The sequence below is a fragment of the Ornithorhynchus anatinus genome, chromosome 21 (assembly GCF_004115215.2).
Source record: "Ornithorhynchus anatinus isolate Pmale09 chromosome 21, mOrnAna1.pri.v4, whole genome shotgun sequence".
In the NCBI taxonomy this organism is placed as follows: domain Eukaryota; kingdom Metazoa; phylum Chordata; class Mammalia; order Monotremata; family Ornithorhynchidae; genus Ornithorhynchus; species Ornithorhynchus anatinus.
In genome coordinates, this window is record NC_041748.1 from 5,504,437 (window position 1) to 5,521,757 (window position 17,321).

The following is a 17,321-nucleotide window of genomic DNA, read 5'->3' on the forward strand; positions in this document are numbered from 1 at the left end:
CCTTCCCTCGGCTCCGTAGCGCTTATGCTATCTGTAATTTATTTCTGTTCATGTCTGTCTCTCCCTCTAGACTGTAAGCTCTCTGTGGGCAGGGAATGTGTCTTCCAACTCCGTTACTATCTACTCTCCCAAACGCTGAATATGGTGCCCTGCACAATAAATACCATTGATTTGTCAATTCTCCTCCCATTTCTAAGAGTCCACTTGTGTCCAACAGCCCTGGACCATACTGCAGACCCTCCTGAGAGGCAGCATGGCCTAGTGGATGAAGCACGGACCTGGGAGTCAGAAGGTTATTGGTTTTAATTCCATCTCCGCCACTTGTCTGCTGTGTGACCTTGGGCAAGTCACCTCATTTCTCTCTGCCTCGGTTACCTCATTTGTAAAATGGGGATTAAGACTGTGAGCCCCACATAGGACAGGTAATGTGTCCAACCCGGTTTGTTTATATTCACCCAGCAGCTAGAACGGTGCCTCTCAGTAAGTGCTTAACAAATACCATAATAATTATGATTATTATTGTTGCACAACTGTGATTTTTCTTCCTGAAATGTGATGGGACCAATCCAGCCCTACAACAGATTCTTCCTCAGAAGGAGCAGAAATGTTCCAAAGACGCAACTAAATAGCTTAAGATCTCCCTCCCCACCTACACTGAAGCAATAGGGAAAAAAGGCCTTTCATCAGCCTTGCTGACAGGGCCCTGTCAAAGCTTTTATTTTGCCGCTCCCTCTTAGCTACACCCTCCTCTGGGTGCGGGAAAAAGATCTTACTTGGCTCCTGGCTGCGGGCCAGGGCAGGGGAGGTGGGGGGTGACCGCCCCTAAAATGGAGTGAGAGTTCCACATTACTAGGCTAAAGAAAATATATTATGGTATTTGTTAAGCGCTGGGGTGGATACAAGCCCATCAGGTTGGACACAGTTCCTCTCCCAAGTGGGGCTCACAGTCTCAATCCCCATTTTACAAATGAGGGAACTGAGGCCCAGAGACGTGAAGTGACTTGCTCAAGGTCACACAGCAGACAAGCGGCAGAGTGGGGATTAGAACCCAAGACCTTCTGACTCCTAGGCCTGTGTTTTATCCACCAAGCCATGCTGCTTCTAGGAGACTAAGCTCAAGATAAATGCCCTCCCCCGACACAGACGGTCAGGAAAAATAACAGTAAGAATTTTGACATTTGTTAAGCACCTCTTAAGTGCCCAGCACTGTACTAAGCTCCTGGGTAGATACAAGAGCATCAGATCCCATATACAGCTCACAGTTTAAGTAAGAGGGAGAACAGACCCATTTGCAGGTGAGGGAACTCAGACACAGAGAACGAAGGGACTTGCTTGAGGTCACACAGCGACAGATGGCAGAGCCAGAATTAGAACTCGGGTCCTCTGACTCCTAGGTGTGTGTTCTTCCCACAGGGCCACGCTGCTTCCTTAAAGGGAAAAAAGGACCACCGAGTAGGCATCTCGGAAAAGAAGAGAACAAATACAGGGGAGGAGAAAAGGACTGAGGGAAAGAAAGCAAGTAGCAAAGTCAAAATATGGGATAACCTCATCCATCTGACATTCAAAATGCCAAAATTCTTGAAAAAAACTGGCCTGTTTCTGGAACACTATCTGGCTTTGGCAGAGATTTGCACTTGAATCTGCTCCTTTGGGGGACTTACTCTTCACACTGCCCTCTGATATCTAGCCCGGTGTCTTGTAACATGCTTAGCACACAGTAAGCACTTAAATTCCACAATTATCATCATCATTATTATTATTACTACTACTGGTACTATTATTTACTATTTGGATGGTTGCCCTCTCTAATGTTCAGTGCTACAGATGACCATCTAATATCCCTAATTCTTCCCCCTACCCCCCACTGAATAACCTCCAGCTTCACCACTTGTCTGCTGTGTGGCCTTGGGCAAGTCACTTCATGTCTCCGTGACTCAGTTACCTCATCTGTAAAGTGGGGATTGAGACTGTGAGCCCCATCTGGGACAGGGACCTTGTCCAATCTGATTTGGTTGTATTCACCCGAGTGCTTAGTTTACTGTCTGGCACATAGTAAGTACTTAACAAATACCACAATTATTATTATTGTTCATATTTCCATGAATTTTTCCAAACGCCTCTTGATCCTACTGGTATTTTCTGCCTGCACTCCTTTCTAAGGTAACGCGTACCATATACTTACTACCTGGGTGGATAAGTGTTGTCTTTTGTTTTTGAACTTATTCAAGAGCCCCCTCACCCTGATGTTGGAGGAGATTTGTTTTTGAACTTGGGACTTCTGTTTTTGGATTTATCCACATCAAGCTTCAATGCCCCCCTCATCCTGATATTGTGGCATCTGTTTTTGAACTTGAAACTAAAGTTGAACTTATCCACCTCGAGCGTCAATGGCCCCCTCATCCTGATGTTGTGGGGGATTTGTTTTTGACCTCAGAACTTCTGTTTTTGAACTGATCTCCCTCAAGTTTCCGGGGCCCCCTCATCCCGAGGCTGTGGGATTTGAATAAGAGCAATTCACTTGACCCTTCCGCACCCGTCAATTGCTTTAGAAGGGTTCAATTACATTCCCTCTCAGACTGCCTCTTCCTAGACTAAAGGATCTTAATATTTTCAGCCTGTCCTCATTTGGAAGCTGTTCCATCCCCTTAATCATCTGGGTTGCCCTTCTCTGTTCCTTTTCCGGCTCGGATTTTGTCCTTCCTCAGATGTGGTGACGGGCGCTGCCCAAGGTATGAGTTCCAGCTGTGGGCCTACCGAGGTTTTATGTGGCGGCACAACTCTGCCTTTGGTCTTGGCTTTCTCTGGCCTTCCGGCTCCCTTGGCCTCTTTGGTTGCTGTCAGAACCTGAACCGGAGATTTAAAGGACAGTCAACGGTGACTCTGAGTCCCTTTTCCTGATTCGTGACTGGCAATGCCAAACTCCTCATCGAAAAGCAGTGTGGCATTAGAGGAAAAACAGAATGGGCCTAGGAGTCAGAGGACCTGGGTTCTGATCCTGGCTTCACCACACCAATCAATGGTACTGTACCGAGCACTGGGGAAGATAGAAGCTAAGTGGGTTGGATACAGTCCATGTCTCACACGGGGCTCACAATCAATCCCCATTTTACAGATCAGGTCATTGAAGAACAGAGAAGTGGAGTGACTTGCCCAAGGTCCCACAGCAGACAAGTGGCGGAGCCGGAATTAGAATCCAGGTCCTTCTGATTCTCAGGTTTGTGCTCTATCCAGTAGACCACATTGTTTCTCTAAACCAGACGCTCAAGGACTCCAGAGCAAGAAACAAGCCCCCTCTCCAACCCCTTCCCTTCGTAGCTGGGGACACTAAGGCAAACAATCAAATCATCAATCGATCATATTTATTGAGCACTTACTATGTGCAAGGATAGAGACGAGGTAATTGTTTTGGACACACTCCTTTCCTACATATGCGGCTCAGTCTTAATTCCCATTTTCCAGACACGGAACTGAGGCCCAGAGAAGTGAAGCGACTTCCCCAAGCAGACACATGGACGAGCCAGGATTAGAATCTAGATCCTTCTGGCCTCCCAGGCCTGTGCTCTCTCCTCTAGCCCACGCTTTTGCTCGAGTGTCTAAAGGTCATAGATCCAAGAGCAGAATGGAGAGGGAGCCAGAAGAACGCAACCTGGTTCGAGGGAAAACATGATGCTGGTTTTGCAGAGAATGCGGGTCCCTGAATGAATCATGATCGGCCATGACTCGTGCTTTCCAACCTTCCCAAGCTGGGGGAGACTTGTCAAATTTGTTTCAGTTTGAGCGCATAAAAGCCTTGAGGCTTGTGAATGGCAACTTCCACACAGTGGATCAACTTCCCTTGCAGTAATCAAGGTGGGATAGCATAAGTAGTTGGATTAATGTAGAGAGGAAAGCGTGGATTGTAGAGATGTTGTGAAGATAGAACCAAAAGGATGTGGTGACAAAAACAATAGGTGGACAGCATGAGAAAGATTGCACCCAAAGGTTTCTAAGATTTTCACAATGTACCACAGATTTCCATTCAGAATCCCAAAGTTCTCCAGCCTTGGCCTGGCTAGTCGTCTCTCTTTTTGGGCCCCCGTTCTTTGAAAATCAATGAATCGTATTTATTGAGCACGTACTGTGTGGAGAGCACTGTACTAAACACTTGGGAGAGTACAACAGAACACAGTTGGCAGAATCTGATTGATTCAACTGTGAGCAGAGGATGTACCTGCTAGCTGTGTACGCTCTCAAGTGCTTAGCACAGTGCTCTGCACGTGGTAAGTGCTCAATAAAATCACTGATTCAGCTTATTCATTCATTCATTCATTCAATAGTATTTATTGAGCGCTTAGTATGTGCAGGGCACTGTACTAAGCCCTTGGAATGTACAATTCGGCCACTGATAGAGACAATCGCTGCCCAATAACGGGCTCACAGTCTGGTGGAAGAACTTCTTCCTTGCTATTCCAAGATTTCCGCACTGCACCACAAAGCTCTCCAAGACTTCCACGCTGTACCACAAAATTCTCCAAGATTTCCACACTGCACCAATCAGTCGTATTTACTGAGTGCTTGATATTTGCAGACCACCGTACTAACTGCCTGGGAGAGTATGGGCAGACATGTTCCTTGCCCATAAAGAGCAGCGTAAGCCATAGCGTGGTATAAATAGTGGATGGAGCCTGATCCTGGGAGTCAGTAGAACCTCAGTTCTAATCCCAGCTCGACCACTTGTCCGCTGTGTGACCTTGGGTAAACTGTGCCTCATTTACTTCATCTGTAAAATGGGGATTAAGACTGTGAGCCCCAAGTGGGACATGGATTGGGTCCAACTTTGAATCTACCCTGAGAAAAGTATCTGGCACATAGCCCTTAACAAATGCCATTAAAAAAAAAAGACTTTACAGTTTAGAGGAGACAGACATTAATGTAAATAAATAAGTAATTTATAATATATAATTTAAAGCTAAGTACATAAGTGCTGTGCAGCTGAGGGTGGGGCGAATACCAAATGTCTAAAGGTCACAGATCCAAGTAGGTAGATGACACACGAGGGAGAGGAAGCCAGGGAAAAGAGGGCTTAATCAGAGAAGCCCTCTTGGAAGAGATGTGACCTTAATAAGGCTTTGAAGGTGGAGAGAGTGATGGTCTGGTGTACATGGAGTAGGAGGGAGTTCCAGGCTAAGGAGAGGATGTGGGAAAAGGGTCAGTGGTGAGATAACGAGATCAGGGCACAGTGAGTAAACTGACGCTGGAGGAGAAGAATGTGTGGGCTGGGCTGGAGTAGATTAGTGACGTGAGGTAGGAGGGGGCAAGCTGATTGAGTGTTTTAAAATTGATGATGAGGCATTTCTGTTCGATGCGGAGGTGGATGGACAACCACTAGAGGTTCTTCAGGAGTGGGGAAACATGGACTGAATGCTTTTGTAGAAAAATGAGCCAGGCAGCAGAGTGAAATATGGACTGGAGTGGGAAGAGACAAGAGGCCAGGAGGTCAGCGAGGAGGCGGATGCCGTAATCAAGGCGGGACGGCATAAATGCTTGGATTAAAAGGATTCCAGTTTGGATGGAGAGGAAAGGGTGGATTGTAGAGATGTTGTGAAGGTGGAACCGACAGAATTTGGTGATAGATACAACTGGTGGGTGGAAGGAGAGAGACTGCACCACAGAGTTCTCTAAGATCTGCACATTCAACGCCAGAGGTTTGCCAAGATTTCCACATGGTCCCAGAGTTCTCCAAGATTTCCACACTGACCCACAAAATTCTCACAATGCCTTAGGGTGCTGTAGCCCCCTGGTTGAAGAGGTTTGCTCTTGAACAGTTTGGCCCAAAGTACTAAATGTGAGTCACAAACAGGTTCAGCTCTTAAGAAGGAGAGAAACGATTCGGCTACCAATAAACTCTTAGATAGTCACTCAGCATTCTGGGTTTCCCACCTTATTTGTATCAGGTTCGATTTGGTTAACGGTTTCGCATTCAAAGCCCAGGTCTGTCTCAGCCTACAACACTTCAGTCAATCGACTGGTGGTATTTATTGAGCGCTTACTGTGTGCAGAGCACTGTATCGAGCAATCGGGAGAGTACAATATAACAGAATTAGTAGACACATTCCTTGCTCACAATTATTATTAATGGTAATAATAATGGCAATAATAATACTAGTCATGATATTTGTTCAGAGCTTAGAGTACGTCAAGATCTGTACTAAGTAGAGGATAACCAGGTCAGACACAATCCTTGTCCCGCACATGGATCACAGCCTTAGGGGGCAGGGAGAATACAGGTACTGAATCTCGATTTTGCAGATGAGGATACTGAGAAATTAAGTGACTCACCCAAGGTCATCCAGCAGGCAAGTGGCAGAGCCAGGATTAAAACCCAGGTTCTCTGACTCACAGGCTTGTGCTCTTTCCACTAATGCTGCCTCTCATTACATTCACTAGAGTCGGCCCTTAGCAATGAATGATGGAAAAAAAAAGTAGGTGAAATTTTCATGCAACAACTCGGCAAATCGAGGAATTTCATATCTTAGTCGTAATTACTGAGCGCTTACTGTGTGCAGAGCACTGTACCTAATGCTTGGGAGAGTACATTATAACAACAAACAGACAAATTTCCTGCCCACAACGAGTTTGGAGAGGGAGAGCTTCAGTAAACTGAATCTTTTAGGTTCTTGAATCTGAAATCGGGGCTTATTTGAAGACAGAAAAGAATAGCCCAACAACATAGATATTAATCTAAACCTCATTTCTTAATTCATCATTATACATACAGAACCCTGCACCAAATGTTTGGGAAGGTACGCCAGAAGAAACCAGGCTAAGTCCCTGTCTTCAAGGTGTCTGCATACTAATTCTGGGGGGAGAGACAGGCAGATTTAAATCATTCACCAAGAGTAGGAACTGGAGGAAGACGAAAGAGACAGTGGAATCAAGAAGCTCAGTGGCTGACATTACTTCTTAAGCAGAAGAGAAGTGGCGTGGCATAGTGGAAAGAGCACGGGCCTGGGAGTCAGAAGACCTGGGTTCAAATCCACTTGTCTGCTATGTGACCTCGGGAAAGTCACTTCACTTTTCTGTGCTCAGTTATCTCCTCTGTAAAATGGGAATTAAATCCTCCTCCTTCCCATGTAGACAGTGAGCCCCATGTGGGACAAGGACCGTGTCTGACCTGATAAACTTGTATCTACCCTCAGCTCTTACAACGGTGCTTGACACTTAGTATGCATTTAACAAATACCACAGAAAAAGAATAACTGTTTACTATGTGCCAGAGACTGTACTAAGCGCTGGGGTGGTTACAAGCAAATCAGATTGGACAGAGTCCCTGTCCTACATGGGGCTCCCATGCTTAATCCCCACTTCACAGATGAGGGAACTGAGGTTCAGAGAAGTGAAATGACTTGCCCAGGGTCACACAGCAGGCAAATGGCGGAGCCTGGATAAGAACCCAGGCTCTGCTGACTCCCAGGTCTGGGCTCTATCCACTAGGCTGCACTGCAGGAGGAGCAAACTAAATGAGCAGTTGGTGCACAAAGAGCCAAGGACACGACTGATGGCGCCTCTTTCTCCCTCTCCTTCCTTTCCCTCTCTCCTCTCTCCCTTCCCCCCTCGCCCTGCCCCCCACCCCCGTTCCCCACCACCTGCCACGATTGTGCCACGCTGCACTCACTGCCATGTGAGGATGCCATTGTGCTGCTTGACTACTTCACAGCAACAGCTGGGGCTGCCGGCGGAAGGGCAAGGCAGAGGGAAGAAAGGGAAGAGGGGGAGGACAGTAGAGCCGACCGAAGCACAGTTATCTGGGCAGTCATCTGGAGTGGGGAGAGGCAGGAGGCAGGGAGGTCAGCGAGGAGGCTGATGTAGTGATCGAGGCAGGATGGGCCAAGGGCTTGATTAACATGGTGGCATTTGGATGGAGAGGAAAGGATGGATTTTAGTGATGTTGTAAAGTGGGACTGACAGGATTTGGTGACAGGCTGAATATGTGGGCTGAATGAAAGAGAGGAGTGGAGGACAATGCCCAGGTCTGGGCTCGTGATTCGGGAAAGACAGTGGTGCTGTCTACAGTGAAGGGAAAGTCATGGGGAGGACAGGGTTTGGGTGGGAAGATGAGGATTCTTGAGGGCCACAGCAGGGGCTCCCAGGCCTGGATCTTCCCGGCTCGGATTCAGCCAGCGTCACCCCCGACCCGTCCCTCTGTCCGGCCTCCCGGCCAGCAGCCGGTTCTGGCCACACGATTCCTGTGTGGGGTGAGAGAGGAGGGGCCCTGGGGGCTGTGTGGTCAGCGTCCACGTCCTGCTCCTACATGCAGGGTCCCCATCTCCCTCTTCTTTTATGGTACCTGTCAAGCGCTTACTGTGTGCCCCGGGCAGTGTACTAAGCGATAGGGTAGATACGAGGTAATCAGGTTGGATGCAGTTCCTGTCCCACATGGGACCCCCCGTTCTTGATTGTATGGATGAGGTAGCTGAGGCACAGAGAAACGAAGCGACTTGCCCAAGTCACCCAGCAGATGAGTGGTGGAGCCGGAATTAGAACCCAGGTCCTTCTGACTGCCAGCACAAGGCTCTATCCAGTAGGCCACACTGCTTCTCTCCTTCCTTTCCAGCCCCCGGGAGCCTCTGAGGTTGGGAGGGGGGACTCCCCGTGATGAGTCCCCTGCCCAGCGTTGCTGAGTGGTCTGGGTCCAGCAACACCCGCTCACTCCCGCCATGGCTCCCCGTCTGGGCTTTCTGGAGATCAGTGCCCACCCCCTGCCCAGCAGAGGGGCCTAGGCAGGCTGCCTACTCGTGACCCACCCTTGGCCTCTCCAGCCCTTTTTTTTTTTAATATAGTATTTGCTAAGCACTTACTAGGTGCCAGGCATTGTACTAAGCGCTGGTGTAGATACAAGATAATCAGGTTGGACAGCCCCTGCCCCACAAGAGGGTCACAGTCTTAATCCTCATTTGACAGAAGAGGGAACTGAGGCCTGGAGAAGTGACGGTAAACGCTACGCAGTCAGCTCATCCCTTTGAACTGTAAGCTCATCGTGGGCAAGGATTGTGTCTGTTATATTGATCTACTGTACTCTCCCAAGCGCTTCGTACAGTGCTCTACACACAGTAAGTGCTCAATAAATACAACCGACAGATGGTCTGACTTGTTCAAGGTCATACAGCAATTAGGTTAGCTTAGAACCCAGGTCCTTCTGACCCAGCGGCCTAGGCTCTATCCACGAGGCTACCCTGCTTTACCCTTCTTCCCTCTCCTCAGGCAGGGATGGGCTGAACTGTCAATTATGGCTTGCAGTTAGGACGCACCTCAGCTTAGGAACTTGGAGTTCGATTGCACCTGCAGTGCCATGAGCAGGAACGGCATCCATGCTGTGGCACAGGTCTATCAATCAATGGTATTTATTGAGTACTTACTGTATGCAGAGCACTGGACTAAGCACTTGGGAGTGTATGAGTTGGTAGCCATGAACCCTGTCCTCAAGGAGCTCAGTGGCTAGTGAATATTTGGGGGGAGGAGGCTCTGAGTCCCAAGCCCTGCTCAAGAGCAACACTTGGCTCCCCCCCAGACCTAGACACGCTTGAAAGCCATGGGTTCCATCCCCTAAAATGGCTGAAAAATGGAAAGAATTTAATATACAGCTATTTGTGAGTTTTGAGGATGAGTGAACATTTGTCAGTGCTCAGATGATGTAACTGGGGGTGGTGGGGATTAATCAGGGGAGGCTTCTTCGAGGAGGTAGATTTTCGGAAGGCTCGGAAGAATGGGAGAGCTGGTGGCCTGGCGTGTTTGAATCAGTCAATCAATCAACAGTATTTATGGAGCGTTTACTGTGTTCTCTCCCAAGCACTGGAAGAGAACAATAAGGTAGAGTTGGTACACATGACTGCATTGTACTTTCAAAGTGCTTAGTACAGTGTTTTGAACACAGTAAGCGCTCAGTAAATACTACTGAATGAATGAATACACATGGTTCCTACCCACAGAGAGATCATAGTCTAGAAGGGGAAATAGATATTAAAATAAACTACTGAGCGGACAATGGGAGAGCGCAAGGATATGTAAATAAGTGTTTGGGGTGGGGGTGGGTTGAATAATGATAATAATTGCAGATGTCAAGTGCTTACTCTATGTCGAGCACTGTCCTAAGTGCTTGGGTTGAACAAGACAATCAGGTCCCTCATGGGCTCACAATCTGCGCAGGAGGGAGATCAGGGATTGAATCGCCATTTTGCCGATGAAAGAGCTTTAGTACAGAGAAGTGAAGTAACTTGTCCAAGGTCACACAGCAGACAAGCGGCAGAGACGGGATTAAAAGCCAGGTCCTTCTGACGCCCAGGCCCGGGCTCTAGCCACCAGGCCAGATTCCCAGCCCACGGAAGGCAGAGAACGGAGGGCAAATAGGGGGAAATGAGGCCTAGTTGGGAAAGGCCTCTGGAAAAAGGTGTGGATTTAGGAGAGCTTTGAAGGTGAGGAGACTGGTGCTCTGGTAGATATGAATGGGGGGTGAGTTCCGAGCAAGGAGTTGGCGGGGAGACAGATGAGATCGAGGCAAAGCGAGTAGGTTGACATTACAGGAGTGAAGTGTGAGGGCTGGGCTGTAGAAAGGACATCAATGAGATAAGGTAGGAAGGGGGAAGAAGTGGAAAGGAGTTTCTGTTTGATGCAGAAGTGGATGGGCAGCCAGTGGAGGACGGGAGGTTTCTGAGGAGTGGGGAGGGAGCTCCGGGCCGGAGAAGTGGGGTGAGCAAGAGTTTGGAGGGGGAAGAGTCAAGAGTGAGGTATACTTTAGAAGGTGAGTTTGGGAGAATCTGTCAACCATTCAATGGTACCGATTGAGCGCTTACTATGTGCACAGCACTATACTAAGCGCTTGGGAAAGTACATAACTACAGTGTTGGTCAACATGTTCCCTGCCCACAAGGAGCATCAAGTCTAGATGGGGAGTCCATAAGTGCTGAGGGGCTGTGGGTGGGGTAATAATAATAATAGTATCTGTTAAGTGCTTACTTTGTGTCAGACACTGTACTAAGCGCTGGGATGGATACAAGCAAATCAGATTGGATACAGTCCCTGTCCTATATGGGACCCACAGTCTCAATCCTCATTTTACAGATGAGGTAACTGGGGCACAGAGAAGTGAAGTGACCTGCCCAGACCACACAGCAGCCAAGTGGCAGAGTCAGGATTAGAACCCATGACCTTCTGACTCTCAGACCTGTGCTCTATCCACTATGCCATGAATGTCCAGTGGTTAACGCGTACAGGGAAAAGCAGAGAGCGGGACCGGAAAGCAGAGGGTGAAGAGGGCAAATATATCCTTCTGGTGTACTGAACTAATTCTGCTGTCTTTGTAGTCTCCCAAGTGCTTGGTAGAGTGCTCTCCACATGGTAAGCGCTCTACCAATCTGACTGGTTGATATATAAAAGGTGGAGAAAGTTAGAGGAAAGGCTTGAAGCTGTGGGTACACAGTTCCCGCTCCAAGCAGAGGGAAACGGGGAAGCCACTGGAGGTTTCTGAGGAGTGGAAAAACATTTGTAGGGTGTTGTTTTAAGAAGGTTCTTGAAACCCAGTGATTGGAATGAAAAGAAGGTAGTTTAAAGTTCTTCAGCTGACAACGGGAGATTTTTCCCTGGTATACTGCGGGAGACAGCATGCTACTAGTACTAGTAAGTAGTTGAAAAGGCAATTTTCTAGTTCAAACAACCCCTCGGCCAATAGAAAGCGGCAATTTAAGATGAATCTAATTAACCAGCATCTGCATTATGCAATCACATCCTCCCCCATCCCCATTTGAAAGATCTGTTCTCAGACAACACAATCAAGAATCAGAAGATGAGAGTGAGACTCTGCTTCTAGTCTGCCTGCTTTTTTTAAATGGTATTTCTTAAGTGCTTACTATGTGGTAGGCACCGTTCTAAGCACTGGGGTAGATGCGAGATAATCAGGTTGGACACAGTCCATGTCCCACGTGGGGCTCACAGTCTTAAGACCTATGTTACAGAAGAGAGAAGTGAGGCACAGAGAAGTGAAGTGACTTGCACAAGGTCACCCAACAGATAAGTGGCAGAGTTGGGATTAGAACCCAGGTCCTTCAGACTCCCGGGCCTGTGCTCTATCCACTAATCCTTGCTGCTTCATCCAACTCTTTGTACTCACTCAACCTGGGGGCCCAGAAAAAGTGTCTACCACTGAATGAATAACAGAAGATTAAGAAAAAAAAAAAGGCCATCTGCGACCAACGGCAGCAACACATCTTGGGTTTACGGGGTAGGTTTTTTTTTTAAAAGGTATTTAATAATAATAATAATGTTGGTATTTGTTAAGCGCTTACTATGTGCAGAGCACTGTTCTAAGCGCTGGGGTAAACACAGGGGAATCAGGTTGCCCCACGTGAGGCTCACAGTCTTCATCCCCATTTTACAGATGAGGGAACTGAGGCACAGAGAAGTGAAGTGACTTGCCCACAGTCACACAGCTGACAAGTGGCAGAGCTGGGATTCGAACTCATGAGCCCTGACTCCAAAGCCCGTGCTCTTTCCACTGCGCCACGCTGTATTTGTTAAGCACATATTAAGTGCCAGGCACTATACTAAGCACTGGGGTAAATACACAGTTGGACAGAGTCCATGATCCAAATGGGGTTCACATTCAATCCCCATTTTCAGATGAGGAAACTGAGCCCCAGAGAAGTGAAGCGACTGGCCCAAGGTCCCACAGCATACAAGTGATAGAAGTGGCCTTAGAACCCAATTCCTCTGACTCCCAGGCCCGTGTGCTATAATAATAATAATAATGTTGGTATTTGTGAAGCACTTACTATGTGCAGAGCACTGTTCTAAGCACTGGGGTAGACACAGGGGAATCAGGTTGTCCCACGTGGGGCTCACAGTCTTCATCCTCATTTTACAGATGAGGTAACTGAGGCCCAGAGAAGTTGTGACTTGCCCACAGTCACCCAGCTGACAAGTGGCCGAGCCGGGATTCGAACCCATGACCTCTGACTCCAAAGCCCGTGCTCTTTCCACTGAGCCACGGATTAGGCCACACCGCTTCTCAAGTGCCTCATAGGAGGCACTTTACCTGCTACTATGATCTGAAATGCCTTCCACTAGATAACCTCCTGTTTCCTCCCAGACTATTTACTCATGTCTTTTAGGAAGTAGCCAGAGGAAGATTTGATTGTTCCAGTTTACAGCCAGAGAAACTGACACCAGGTAGATTAAGTAAATCAACCCAAAAGCCCAAAGGCATAGTTAGCAACAGAGCCAAAAGATGAACCGGGGTCTCCAGAATCCCATTCCATTCATTCATTCGTATTTATTAAGTGTTTACTGTATGCAGAGCATTGTATTGAACACTTGGGAAAGCAGAATATAACAATAAACAGTGAAATACAAATAAATAAAATGACAAATATATACATAAGTGTGGTGGGGCTGGAGAGGGGAGAAGAGCAAAGGGAGCAGGTCAGGGTGACAGAGAAGGCAGTGGGAGGTGAGGAAATGTGGGGTTTAGTCTGGGAAGGCCTCTTGGAGGAGATGTGTTTTCAAAAAGGCTTTGAAGTCGGGGGAGAATAATTGTCTGTGGGATTTGATGAGGGAGGGCGTTCCAGGCCAGAGGCAGAACGTGGGCTAGGGGTCGGCGCCAACACAGGCGAGATGGGGGCACAGGGAGAAGGTCGGCACCAGAGGAGCGGAGTGTGCGGGCTGAGTTGTAGAAGGAGAGAAGTGAGGTGCGGTAGGAGGGGGCAAGGTGATGGACCGCTTTAAAGCCGATGGTGAGGAGTTTCCGTTGGATACGGAGGTGGATGGGCAACCACTGGAGACTTTGAGGAGGGGGTGACGTGTCCCGAATGTTTCTGTAGAAAGACGAGTCGGGCAGCAAAATGAAGTGTGGATTGGAGTGGGGAGAGACAGGAGGTTGGGAAGTCATCAAGGAGGCTGAAGCGGTAATTTGGCGGGGTGTGATGTGTGACCGTATTAACATGGTAGCGGTTTGGATGTAGAGGAAAGGGCGGATTTTAGCTATGTTGCGAAGGTGGGTCAGACACGATTTGGTGACGGATTGAATATGTGGGTTGAATAAGACAGAGGAATCAGGGATAACGCCAAGGTTATGGGCCTGTGAGACGGGTAGGATGGTGGTACCATCTACAGCGATGGGAAAGTCAGGGAGAGGACAGGGTTTGGATGGGAAGATGAGGAGCTCTGTGTTGGACATGGTAAGTTCGAGGTGACAGGAGGACATCCAAGTAGAGAGGTCTTAAGACAGGAGGAGATGTGAGCCGTGCCCTTCCAACTAGACTATGATGCTTCCTTGATAAGGAAACAAAGATGCCCATACCCTTCAACTGCACAGAAGGTCCCGTGTGACAAAATCAATCATATTTGTTAAGCACTTACTGTGTGCAGAGCACTGTATTAAGCACTTGGGAGAATACAGTATAACTGAAATGGTAGACACATTCCCTGCCCACAATGAGCTTACAGTCTAGAGGGGGAGATAAACGTTAATATAAGTTACAAGTATGTACATTAGTGCTGTGGGGCTGAGGGAGGGGCAAAGAGAGCAAATCAGGATGATGCAGAAGGGAGTGGGAGAAGAGGAAATGAGGGGTTAGTCAGGGAAGGCCTCTTGGAGAAGATGGGCCTTCAATAAGGCTTTGAAGGCGGGGAGAATAATTGTCTGTTGGATTTGAGGAGGGAAGGTGAACCAGGCCAGAGGCAATTCATGAGCAAGAGGCTGGGGGCGAGCTTGACGAGATGATTGGAAAATTAGGGGAAAGACAGGATTTGGAGGGGAAGAAGACAGGATTTGGAGGGGAAGATGGAAAGTTCTGTTTTGGACATGTTAACTTGTTAAGCTTAACAACAGAACGTAGGCTTACCTAATGGAATACTACATTATTCATCAAATAACTCCTTACAATTGGCTTTAAGCACTCAATCACCTTGCCCCCTCCTAGCTCACTACTCTTCTACTACAACCCAGGCCTCACACTTCACTCCTCTAAAGCCAACCTACTCACTGCACCTTAGCCTCGTCTATCTCACCCCTTGTCTACCTCCTCCCTCTGGCCTGGAAACCCTCCCCCCCTTCATAGATGAAAGACCACCACTCTTCCTAACTTCAAATCAATCAATCAGTGGTATCTATTAAGTGCTTAATGTGAGCAGGGTACAGTAACCAGAGTTCAAAAGCCTTCTTAAAATCGCATCTCCTCCAAAGGGCCTTTCCCGACTAATTATCATTTCCCCCACTCCCTCGCCTTTCTGCATCACCCTAGTACTTCACTCTGTCCCCTTCAAGCACTTGACAGCCTTCTCACAAACTTAGGTCCGTACCTGTAATTTTTTTTTTTAATATTTCTCTCCCTCTAGACTGTAAGCTCCTTGTGGGCAGGGAACATGTCTCCTTCTGCTGTATTGTACTCTCCCAAGCGCTTAGTACAGTGCTCTGCACACAGTAAGCACACAACACCACCGACTGATAATGAGCAGAATCACTGAAAAAGTATTCTCCCAATATACCGTTAATTCCCCAAACTCTCCTATGCTTTATTTTTAGCCTAAGGACTACAGTCCTAAATGATCTCATTCTAGTTACTAAAACGGTAGCATGACTATAACTTTCGTACATTCAGTTCCGTCATTACACATATTTCCACGCCGCATTTTATCCAGAACAATCTTAAGGAATTAGGAGGGGGGCTTGCAATCGGAAACACAAGCCTGTTCGGTACGTGGGAACGTGCCTGCCAAATCTGTTGTACTGTACTCTCCCAACTGCTTAGTACAGTGTTTTGCACATAGTAAGTGCTCAATAAATACCATTAGTGATGATGATACAGCATGATGCAGCTTTGGAAGAAATGGTTGAGCGTGCCTGCGCAGAATTAAAATGGGTAAGTGCTACAGCGTAAATTGAAGGGGAATAAGAGACAAGTACTAGAGTGATGCAGAAAGGCGAGGGAGTGGGGGAAATGATAATTAGTCGGGGAAGGCCTTTTGGAGGAGATGTGATTTTAAGAAGGCTTTTGAACTCTGGTTACTGAACCCTGCACATATTAAGCACTTAATAGATACCACTGATTGATTGATTTGAAGTGCTACAGCATAGATTGTCCTTAACTTGGGTTTTGCAAGAACATACCCCTTAAGTTGTAGTTTTCAAAGTGCAGGCTGAGAAAGGTAGAGCACCATATTCCCCTTAACTATGTCACTAACATTTATATAGGAAAATTTTAAAATCTGTAGCCTAAAAAATCTAATCTGTATATTAGATTTTGACTTGCCCTGTAAGAATGCATGGACTTAGGAATGTTCTATTAAAAATGTGCATTTCTGCTGAAGAGGAGGGAAAAAAGGACACTTTAAATTCACTTAATAGCAGTAGCAATAATAATAATTATTACTGTGGTATTTATTAAGCACATTCTATGTGTTAAACATTGTACTAAGTGCTGGAATAGATGCAGTGTAATCAGGTCCCACATGGGGTTCACTGCCTAAGTAGGCAGGAGAACAGGCATTGAATCCCCATTTTGCAGATGAGGGAACTGAGCCACAGAGAAGTTAAGTATTTTGCCCAAAGACACACGGCAGACAAGGGTCGGGATGAGGATTAAAACCCAGGTCTTCCACTGTTGGGCCCATACGCTTTCCACTAAGCCAATGCTGTTTTTCTAGCAGTAGTGGTGATGGTTTTTATGAAAGGGTTTATTGTGGGCAGATCTGGGTGGGAGAGGGATTGGTATCTAGAAATGCCTTTAAAGAATTAATCAGTGGTACTTATCAACCAATCAATGGTAGTTTTGAGCACTTACTGTGCACAGCACTGTACTAAGCACTTGGGAGAGTACAATAGCACAGAGTTGGTAGACACAATCCCTGTGTTTCAGACTGGCTTGAGGTCAATTCCACTGGAAGGAGACTGTTGGACAAGGGCCCTGAACCTTGGTCAGAAGGGCGGAGAGTTAAAAGGTGGGGCATACAATTCTTAAACTGCTTCCTGCTACTTAAGGAGTTCAGTTAGAGAACTTTAAACTGCAGCTTCTGTTTGTCAGGTGCCAAAGACGCTTCAAAAGTCAATCGCAAGGGAAATAAGCACCTAGAAGCGCTGTGGTCCAATGGCTAGAGCACAGGTCTGGGAGTCAGAGGACCTGGGTTCTAATCCTACTTCTGCATCTCCCCCACCCCCATGGTATTTGTCATTGCCTGCTGGGTTGGTTTGGATAAGTAACTTCACTTATCTGGGCCTCACTTCCCTCATCTATCAAATAGCGATACGCTGCCTGTTCTTCCTGCTTAAGCAGTGAATCCCATGTGGGACTTGATTA

The 17,321-nt window shown here is 47.3% G+C and overlaps 1 protein-coding gene across 3 annotated transcripts in view; it reads right to left on the reverse strand.

Moving 5' to 3' along the window:
- The window catches only part of LRRFIP2 (LRR binding FLII interacting protein 2), a 97,737-nt gene extending 91,400 nt beyond the window's left edge, over nt 1-6,337 (reverse strand). For all 3 annotated transcript variants that reach the window (XM_039915034.1, XM_039915035.1, XM_029048987.1), the window contains exon 1: nt 6,319-6,337. The gene's annotated coding sequence lies outside the window, so the exon portion shown is untranslated. The remainder of the gene's footprint in view (nt 1-6,318) is intronic.
- Between the last annotated feature and the right edge of the window lie 10,984 nt (nt 6,338-17,321).